At 40.8% G+C, this 10,037-nt stretch overlaps 1 long non-coding RNA gene across 4 annotated transcripts; it reads left to right on the plus strand.

The window, feature by feature from the left end:
- The first annotated feature begins 785 nt into the window (after positions 1 to 785).
- LOC111948834 (uncharacterized) lies at positions 786 to 9,479 on the plus strand. 4 transcript variants are annotated; one of them, XR_013648368.1, is made up of 7 exons: positions 789 to 1,666; positions 2,050 to 2,108; positions 2,709 to 2,797; positions 2,958 to 3,103; positions 3,505 to 3,638; positions 8,443 to 8,568; positions 8,848 to 9,479. It is a non-coding gene; the product is annotated as an uncharacterized LOC111948834 (long non-coding RNA). The 4 variants fall into 4 exon arrangements; XR_002874821.2 differs by having other exon boundaries at positions 786 to 1,666; positions 2,050 to 2,797; XR_013648364.1 differs by lacking the exon at positions 2,050 to 2,108 and having other exon boundaries at positions 790 to 1,666.
- Positions 9,480 to 10,037: the final 558 nt, after the last annotated feature.

A 10,037-nucleotide genomic window follows, 5' to 3' on the forward strand; every position in this document is an offset into this window, starting at 1 on the left:
GCTGAGGTGTTCTTCTGCCCTATCCAGCTGATCTTATCTATTATTAACGTCTGAACACTCTCTCTAAGGATCTGTCATCCATTATTAATGCTTGACAATCTCTTTATTTCTCTCTAAGGATCCCCTTCTGTCTTCTTCCTCACACTTCCCATCATCCTTTCTTGCATCCATGGGCTCCAGCTTTCATCTGGCGAACCGTCTGGAGAAAAGCTAATAACAGGTGTGTCTTCCTCCCTCTTGATGTCATCTCCTCCTCCTCTGCTGTCTTCAATCTGCTTGTGATTCCTTCCGAGTCCCCGGGGCCTTTCATAAGGTGCCAAATTTGTTTGTGTTTGTGTGGAAATCAGGTAGGTACCAACTGGGTGAGGTGGCAACCCGCTAAATATCCTTCTTAAAGATGCTGCGTACTGCTGGAGACAGTTAATTTGTGTTTGCATCCAAACTAACAGCAGTCTGTGTTTGTTCACATCTGTCCTCATCCATTTACTGAATTTCTTCAGGTCACATGCCTAGTTAAAGACAATTTTTATAACAATCTGAGCATGTTTTTTTGATGATTCTTGAGTTTTAAACTGTTTTTGTTTGATTCCTTTGAGAAGTTTGGGCCAAAAAATAAAAACATTGGAAGTTACTAAACACATGTTTTGGTTTTTCAAAAGGGCCTAATGGATGGTAAATAAACATTATTTATCACAAATGAAAATGCAAAACATGCCCAGATATTGCAGGTTTTTATTTTGTCAGGGCCCGTGGAGGTTTCGTCGACAGGACCGGCTACATTCGCGACGCAAGCAACCATTTAAACGCACACACTGTCAGAAAAAAGGGTACGGTTGGGGTACGTTTGTGAACACTTAGGGTACAAATGGTGAATTTGTACCCTAAGTGAGTCATAATTACACCTTAGGGTACTCATATGTACCATTTAAGGATAAAAAAGGTACAAATATGTTTCCAACCATCAGAGGGCCCATATTTGGACCCTTTATTCCACAAACAAAGGTACAATCACTTGTGTGACAAAAGTAATAATTCAAAGTGTATGAAACGTCACCCAAAATCATTTAATACGTTGTTGGTTATTTATTTAAATAACCAAATATATTTAAGAGAGCACACATCTTTTATGACTAGTTCTGAACAGTACACAAGCAAATTATATTTTATTGATTGTGCAGAGCATCAAGATAATAACTTTTAAACATGTATTAGTGTGAGCCTGTTTTTTTTACTTATATATAAGTAAAAATATACTTATATTTAATTTAGAGCAAAAGCACAATGTAGACAAAATTATTTGATGTTTTTCACCTTATATGGTGTACTTTAACTTGGCCTAAGTTCAATTTAAATTTCTAGTTTTTGAGCTGTTAATTTAAGTTATTTTTTTTCTAATCATGCATTCTCATAAAAAAGTAAATTTCTCTGTTACTACGATACATTAAGTGTACATATTAGTACCGTTTAGCTTTTGTACCTACACAGGAAAAATGAGAGAGTACTTTTTTCGGAGTTACCATCAGTATTTTTTGTCGTAGGTGTAACGTAGAGGAAATATGTTGGAGTAAACCAGCGAGACCACGCCCACTCTGCTTTCTTAAGTTTCGTTTCTTCCGCCATTTTGTTATCCCGCAGCGGCCGGAGGAAGATAGAGGCTGTGACTGAGGTAAGTCTGCTAATTGCTCAAGAATAAGTTGGAAACTTGTTTTAAGCGGGTTCGGTTATTTTATCTGTAAGGAATAACTTTTGTGTAGTGGAATGCTGCTATTCCACCGTGTATGTGCCTGTGAGGAGATTGAAAACTACGAGCGGGAGTTTGCTAACGGTTAGCCTCAGCCGTTTGAAGTTCAGCTAAATGCAGCCATTAAATAAATTAAGCTGTTGTTTTTATTGGTGTTGTACTGCGTTCCGTTAAATACATTGAAATATATACATTTTTTCACTAGATAATTCTGTCGCCGTTTTACCGATGTACGCTGGCGTTGATGCACCGGTTGTTGTGGCTCCCCCCCCCCCCCCTTTTTTTTTCTTTCTGTCTTTCTTAGTAAGTAAGGAAGCCAGCTACTTTTGAAACGACCAGCTCCATAATTCCTACTGATATTTATCAGGTCCGTCGAATTCAATGCGTTAATCATTTTAATCTGTAATGTGTAGGAGTCCAAAAACGTTTTTTTTTACACCGCAGTATGGCGGTCCTTCCCATTTATATGTCAGCCTGCCGTAGCTGCTGTGCGCGCGCAGCCACCATTTCTCGAATGCAAGATAGTGACAGACTGTTTAGGTTGTCATGATCGCTCATTGTTGGTCAAGCGAAGTTTACACTGTGTTGTTGATTTTGAACATTCTCCTGCAGAGATTATTTTTTTTAAATGGAGGTCCGTGATTCCAGATACTCGTCACGATTTCCCATACCAAAAACTCATCTATAAACCAGGAAAAAATAAATTTTTTTAAATGAAATTCCAAGAAATAAATCTGTAGGTCCTTAGAAGCCAGTGCATTGTCGCCAGTGTTTTTTTTTTAGCAGTTCTGCAAATTCTGCAACATTGCTGTGGCAGCTAGTGTGAACTGTATATTTGCCATTACTATTTTAAAATGTATTAATTCATTTGGAACAGGACTTCGATCTGAATAAATGCTGTGTTTGTACCTTTTGGTGTTGTAATGTTTTTTTCTTTTTTGTAATATATTATTTTTTTTCCCACCAGTAAAGATGCAAGCTGTGCGTGAACATGTCGAACGCCAAAAAAAAAAAGTTTTGAAGTTCAGCTGACCTTCAAATCCTTTTGGGAATGCGGTGAGTGGAAACATCACAATTTCCAGCATTTTTCTTTACAGGAATCAGTCAACTTTGTGGATAAACTGTCAGCTGTGATGCAAACAGATTTTTTTAATTGCTTTTTAATTTAAAGATAATTTCTGTGCTGTATTGTAAACATAATTTTGCTGTGTCACAGCTGCCAAAAAGTTCAACATCCCAACCTTGGACTTGAAAGTGTTTGATGACTCAAAGACAGAAGTTGATGAGGTTTTTGATCTCCTGTTGAAAACCCAAACCTTGGTGTGTTGGAAATTTGTCTGGCCGAAGATACAAATCCAGAAGGTGAAGTTTTTCTTTTAAATTGTAATTTATCTATTCTGTTTTGAACGGTTTTGGGTAAATTCCCCTTTGATGCCTGAATTTATTTCCAAGGGAAATAATCTGAGTTTTTGCTTTCAAGTACATGCTAAATTAAGAACATTTTTGAGCTGAAGAGTTTTGATTGTATATTTGCATCAATAGGAGTCTGAGGGTTAATGATTTATTTGACAGGATAGTGTGGGGAACAAAACACGGGCAAATAAGTATGAGTTTTATATCCTATTGCTGTCTTAGACAAGATAATAAATCTGCTAAACTGTTAAATCGGTCAGTATTTAAAAATCTTTGTTTTTACTTTTTTTGTTTTTGCTATCATACTAATTTAAATATTACAGTAACTCAAAGCTTTAATACTTTGACAGATCAGCCGAGTTGTCTTGCATAGAGCTGCAATACCAGTTCAAGTGGAGATGTTGAAGTGGACTCTGATGACACCATAATATTACAACACAGTCCTACAACAAGACGAAGACTTGAAGACACCTCTCTTGCCAAAGTAAGTAAATAATCTTTTCACAAAGTCATTTCAAGCATTCAAAGTCAGGTTGTCTTTCCAATTCAGTTTAGTTGTCAAACAGTGCAGTAAGGCAGATCATCCAAACTAGTTTAAAGTTTTCTAGGGAAACAGCAGATTGCACCGAGTAAGTCACAACACAATGAATACATTCTGGAATACTGTCCTCATCATACAAACATATAATTCTTCTGTATTTCCTTCAACAAAGCTCTGCATAATTAACAAGATATTGACTATACGGGCGACAGTGGCTCAGGTGGTTGAGCGGGTCGTCCAATGACCGAAGGGTTGGCGGTTCGATCCCCGCTCCCACCAGCCAAAGAATGTTGTTGTGTCCTTGGGGAAGACACTTCACCCTCCTTCACTTCACATTCCTTGTGTGAATGTGCATGAATGATCCCGGTGATGGTCAGAGGGGCTGTAGGCGCGAACTGGCAGCCACGCCTCTGTCAGTCTGCCCCAGGGCAGCTGTGGCTACAACCATAGCTTACCATCACCATGTATGAATGAGGAGTGAATGAATAATGGACACACTGTAAGCGCTTTGAGTGTCTTGAAAAGCGCAGATAAATCCAATCCATTATTATTATACAAAGACAGACATTGATTATGCAGTTTTTTGAGGGGGAAAAATGTTTTCTGGGACATGGTTTCTGCAGTTCAATTGGAATTCACCTTAAAGTTCTCGACAGGACTGTTTTGCAGAGTTAACCGGCCTTAACTTCCCATCATGCCATTGTTTACGCTCCCGTTACCTTACAGTCCTTCACAACCCCCAAGCAACAGAATTCTTTCTCTTTCGGCTTTTCCCATCAGGGGTCGCCACAGCGAATCATCCTTTTCCACCTCGCTCTATCATGAACATCTTCTACCCTAACATTAGCCAACTTCATGTCCTCTGTTAAGACATCCATGTATCTCCTCTTTGGCCGTCCTCTTGCCCTCCTGCCAGGCAGCTCCATCTCCAACATCCTTCTACCAATATATCCACTATCCCTCCTCTGAACGTGTCCAAACCATCTCAGTCTGGCTTCTCTGACTTTGTCGCTAACGCAGGCAACATGAGCCGTCCCTCTGATGTACTCGTTCCTTATCCTGTCTAACCTGGTCACTCCTAAGGAGAACCTCAACATCTTCATCTCTGCTACCTCCATCTCAGCCTCTTGTCTCTGTCTCACTGCTACCGTCTCTAACCCATAGAGCAGAGCTGGTCTCACCACTGTCTTGTACACCTTTCCTTTGAGTCTTGCTGACACTCTTCTGTCACACAACACTCCTGACACTTTCCTCCACCCGCTCCAACCTGCCTGCACTCGCCTCTTCACCTCTTTTCCACACTCCCCATCACACTGAACTGTTGACCCCAAGTACTTAAACTCCTGCACCTTCTTCACCTCAGCCCCCTGTAACCTAACGCTTCTACCTTGATCCCTCTCGTTCAGACACATGTATTCTGTCTTACTACGACTGACCTTCATGCCTCTTCTTTCCAGAGCAAACCTCCACCTCTCTAGCTGTTCCTCCACCTGCTCTCTACTCTCACTGCAAATTACAATGTCATCCGCAAACATCATTGTCCAGGGAGATTCCTGTCTTACCTCGTCTGTCAGCCTGTCCATCAGCATAGCAAACAAAAAAGGACTCAAAGCTGATCCTTGGTGTAGTCCCACCTCCACCTTGAACTCCTCTGTCTGACCTACAGCACATCTCACCACCGTCATACTTCTCTCATACATGTCCTGAACTACTCTGACATACTTCTCTGCCACTCCAGACGACCTCATACAGTACCACAGCTCCTCCCTCGGCACCCTGTCATACACCTTCTCTAAATCTACGAACTCACAATGCAGCTCCTTCTGACCTTCTCTGTACTTTTCCATCAACATTCTCAAAGCAAAAATGGCATCAGTGGTGCTCTTACGGGGCATGAAACCATACTGCTGCTCACAAATCTCCACCTCTTTCCTAAGCCTGGCTTCCACTACTCTTTCCCACAGCTTCATTGTGTGGCTCATCAACTTTATTCCTCTATAGTTGCTGCAGTTCTGCGTGTCACCCTTGTTCTTAAAGATCGGAACCAGAACGCTTCTCCTCCATTCCTCAGGCATCTTCTCACTCTCTAGAATCCTATTGAAAAAACTCGTTAGAAATTCCACTGCTGTCTCTCCTAAGCACTTCCATACCTCCACAGGTACGTCATCAGGACCAACGGCCTTTCCGCTGTTCATCCTTTTCAGAGCCTTCCTAACCTCCTCCTTTCCAATCTCTGCTACTTCCTGCTCCACAACAACCACATCTTCCTCCCTTCTTTCCCTGTCATTTTCCACGTTCATCAGCTCCTCAAAATACTCCTTCCATCTTTTCTGTACACTCTCCTGGGTTGTTAGCACCTTTCCGTCTCTGTCCTTAATCACCCTTATCTGTTGCACGTCCTTCCCATCTCTGTCTCTCTGTCTGGCTAGCCTGAACAAGTCCTTTTCTCCTTCCTTTGTGTCTAACCTGTCATATAGCTCATCGTAAGCTTTCTGTTTGGCCTTTGCCACCTCTCTCTTCACTCTACGCTGCGCTTCCTTGTACTCCTGTCTACCTTCCTCAGTCCTTTCTACATCCCACTTCCTTTTAGCCAACCTCTTCCTCTGGACGCATTCCTGTACTTCCTCATTCCACCACCAAGTCTCTTTACCGTCTTTCCTCTTTCCAGATGACACACCTAGCACTTTCCTACCTGTTTCCCTGATAATCTCTGCTGTAGTTTCCCAGTCATCTGGAAGCTCATCCTGACCACCCAGGACCTGTCTCAACTTCTGCCTAAATTCCTCACAAGTTTCTTCATTCTGTAGCTTCCACCACTTGGTCTTCTTTTCTGTTTTCCCTCTCTTCTTCTTCCTGACCTCCAGAGTCATCTTACACACCAACATGCGGTGCTGTTTGGCTACACTCTCTCCTACCACCACTTTGCAGTCATTAACCTCTCTCAAATGACCTCGTCTACACAGGATGTAGTCCACCTGAGTACTCTTACCTCCACTTCTGTATGTCACTCTATGTTCCTCTCTCTTCTGGAAGTAAGTGTTGACTACAGCCATTTCCATCCTCTTCGCAAAGTCCACCACCATCTGTCCCTCCAGATTCCTTTCCTTCACACCAAACCTGCCCATCACCTCCTCATCACCTCTATTGCCCTCACCAACATGGCCATTAAAGTCTGCTCCAATAACAACTCTCTCTCCTCTGGGGATACCCTCTATGACCTCATCCAACTCACTCCAGAATCTCTCCTTCACTTCTAACTCACAGCCAACCTGTGGCGCATACCCACTGACTACATTCACCATCACCCCTTCAATTTCTAACTTTAGGCTCATCATCCTGTCTGAGACTCTTTTCACCTCTAGAACACTGTTTACAAACTCCCCCTTCAGAATCACACCTACCCCGTTTCTCTTCCTATCAACACCATGATAGAACAGTTTGTATCCTCCTCCAATACTACGTGCCTTGCTGCCCTTCCACCTTGTCTCCTGCACACACAGTACATCTACCTTCCTTCTCTCCATCATGTCTGCCAGCTCTCTGCCTTTCCCTGTCATTGTGCCAACGTTAAGAGTCCCTATTCTCAAACTTATGTTCCTGCCTTTTCCCTTCTCTCTCTGGCCACGGACCCTTCTGCCTCCCCTCTTTCTTCGACCAACAGTAGTCAAATTTCCACCGACACCCTGTAGGTTAACAGCATCGGTGGCGGTCGTTGTTAACCCGGGCCTCGACCGATCCGGTATGTCAAAAGTGTTGTGGATGATTCGCATGGTTATTTTGGCAATTTTTACGCCGGATGCCCTTCCTGACGCAACCCTCTCTATTTATCCGGGCTTGGGACCGGCACAGAGGCAACTGGCTTGCAACCCCTGTGGCTAGATTCCCCAAGCAACAGAATTGGCGTGCAATATTGGAGCTATCCAGCCTTATAGATGTGAGCCAGATGCCAACTCAGACGAGGAGAATGAAGACAAGCGGAGCAGGGAGCTTGTGGCCTGCCAAATGTAGCTTGTATGTAACAACTACAAGCTTTCTCAAATTACATCTTTTCATCTGCTCATGATTCATCCCAATTTGAGAAAATAAATATTCAGAAACAGTTTTATTCTTAAATCTTATAACAATATGTCATCATAAAAATGCTACATTTTAAAAAATAACTTTCATTGGAGTGGGTCCCCCATTTTTAACATGTCGCAGTTTTTTTCTCATGATGGGCACGTTTAAAAGAACACGTTTAAAACTGCACATCTGAGTATTCACTCAAATTGGGATGAATCAGGAACAGACAAAATAAATGCAGTTTGAGGAAGCTCTCTATTGTGACGCACCACATGAAATGAGGTGGGTCCGAGTCCCTCTGCTCTGCTCTATTCTGATGCGTCCACTTGCAGACAAACAGATCCATTAACATCTTCATCATACTTGTCTGAGCTTGATCTAAACTATGGCCGGAAAGCTTCAATATTGCTCACCATTTTGCTTTCACCACTAATGTTAGTTTTAGGTTGGAAGGACTGTAAGCTAGAGCGAGAGGGCGTAAACAAAGGGATGATCGGACATCAGCAGAGGGTAACTACTGTGTCAATAGCCCCGCCTACAACTCAGAAGTTAATTTCTGATCAAGTCCAAACCACTCTGCACAAACTGTCTTTAAACATCATCTCAAAGTGCTTTAACCCCAGTAATCAGTGCTTGCAGTTGTATTTTTTACTATTAATATGGACTTTTAAATTTGATCCAATAGGTGGTTGCTGTCATTGGTGAGGATGCATCATCCGTTGAAGGTCATGTGAATGTCCTGCATATCCAGTACAGCAAAGTGCGAGAGGATATACTAAAGAATTACCCTTTCTTGAAGACAGCCTCAGGGGTCAGTGACATTTTAAATCAGTTCTCAGCTTAAAATACATTTTGAATGTCAATATGAGCTGAGACATCTGCTAAAATGATCATTAACAGCTTTAACTCAATTGTAAAAACATTGTAATTTTCTAAACCCATATATAAATATATAGTCATTCAAGCCAAGTAATATTTATACAATGAGATCACTAAAGGGAAATGGCAACAAAAAATATTAGAATGTTTTATGTCTTGTTTGTTTTAGTTAAAGTGAATGATTAATTTTCTAATTTTTTTCAATTTTCAGTTGTTTGATGTTGACCGAATGCATCCATCACCTGTCAGTTTAAGCCAGCGCTTCAAGGACGGCGTTTACCAGTATTGTGCTAAAGGTGCTTGAGCTTGTTCAAAGAAAAGCTCCATTAGCCAAAGTCTCCAAAGAAGCAAGAGAAGAGATGCTTGCAGAGGATCTACTAGGTATTGACATAAACGTAAGCCTTGGTAATCTTTAGTGTGTTTTATAGTTCTTCATTTTAGAATTCGTATCAATATTATCTTATCACATTTATGCATTTTATTATTTAAATTATGCATTTAAACTTGGTTATAAGTTTACTTTATTATCTATTTTTAGAAAATGTAGAATGCAGTAGAAAGATGTACTTAAAATGAGGTCTAGTGCTTCTTTTGTTAATGTCACAAGTTTTATTTCATGGTTTAAAAATGGTAACTGAAGTGCTATGTGCTGTTTACAATTGATCAAATGTTAAGGTTATAGTTACAATGAATGCAATGTGAACTGAAGGAAAAATATAGATTTTTCATTATTGTAAAATTGCTAATAATTGTAAATATATGCATCCTGTTGTGACACTGTACATACTGTGAAATGTCAGAATTGTAATTGTTTTGAATGTTTAATAAATGATATAAACAGTATACTGGTCTTTTAATGTGCTGTATCTGGTACAAATTTGCCATCAAAGGGTACAAAAGGCTTGTCACTGGGGCAGTACCCTTAAAAGAACAAATTTGTACCTTTTTTAAAGGTACATTATGGTACCATAGCACTATAAGGTACAATTTAGTCCACAGAGGTACATATTTGCCTTTGAAAGGTACATACTGAAAGGGTACAGATACGCACCTATATAAAAGGGTACAACATTTGTACCCTTGAGGGTACTGCCCCAGTGACAAGCCATTGTACCTCTAAAGGTACAAATTTTGCACATTTTTTCTGACAGTGCAATAATGTTTTTTTTGGACTTCTGCGGTCAAAACTCTAGTGGTTAAGCCTCATTACCCAGTTTTTAAGGTTTGTTTTTGGCCTTTACAAACAAAACACGTTGCCATTGAACTTGGGTTGAAGGTTAAACCAGTTGAACTTTGACCAATCAGGGACTCGGGATTTGGTCGTTGCAAATGGGTAGCGTCCTTTTTATTTAACGAAAGTAGCTACCAGTTGAAAATTAATCATGTAGGAGAAATTAATAA

This window comes from Oryzias latipes, chromosome 2 (assembly GCF_053564925.1).
Source record: "Oryzias latipes strain Hd-rR chromosome 2, Olatipes_Hd-rR_3.1".
Classification (NCBI taxonomy): Eukaryota; Metazoa; Chordata; class Actinopteri; order Beloniformes; family Adrianichthyidae; genus Oryzias; species Oryzias latipes.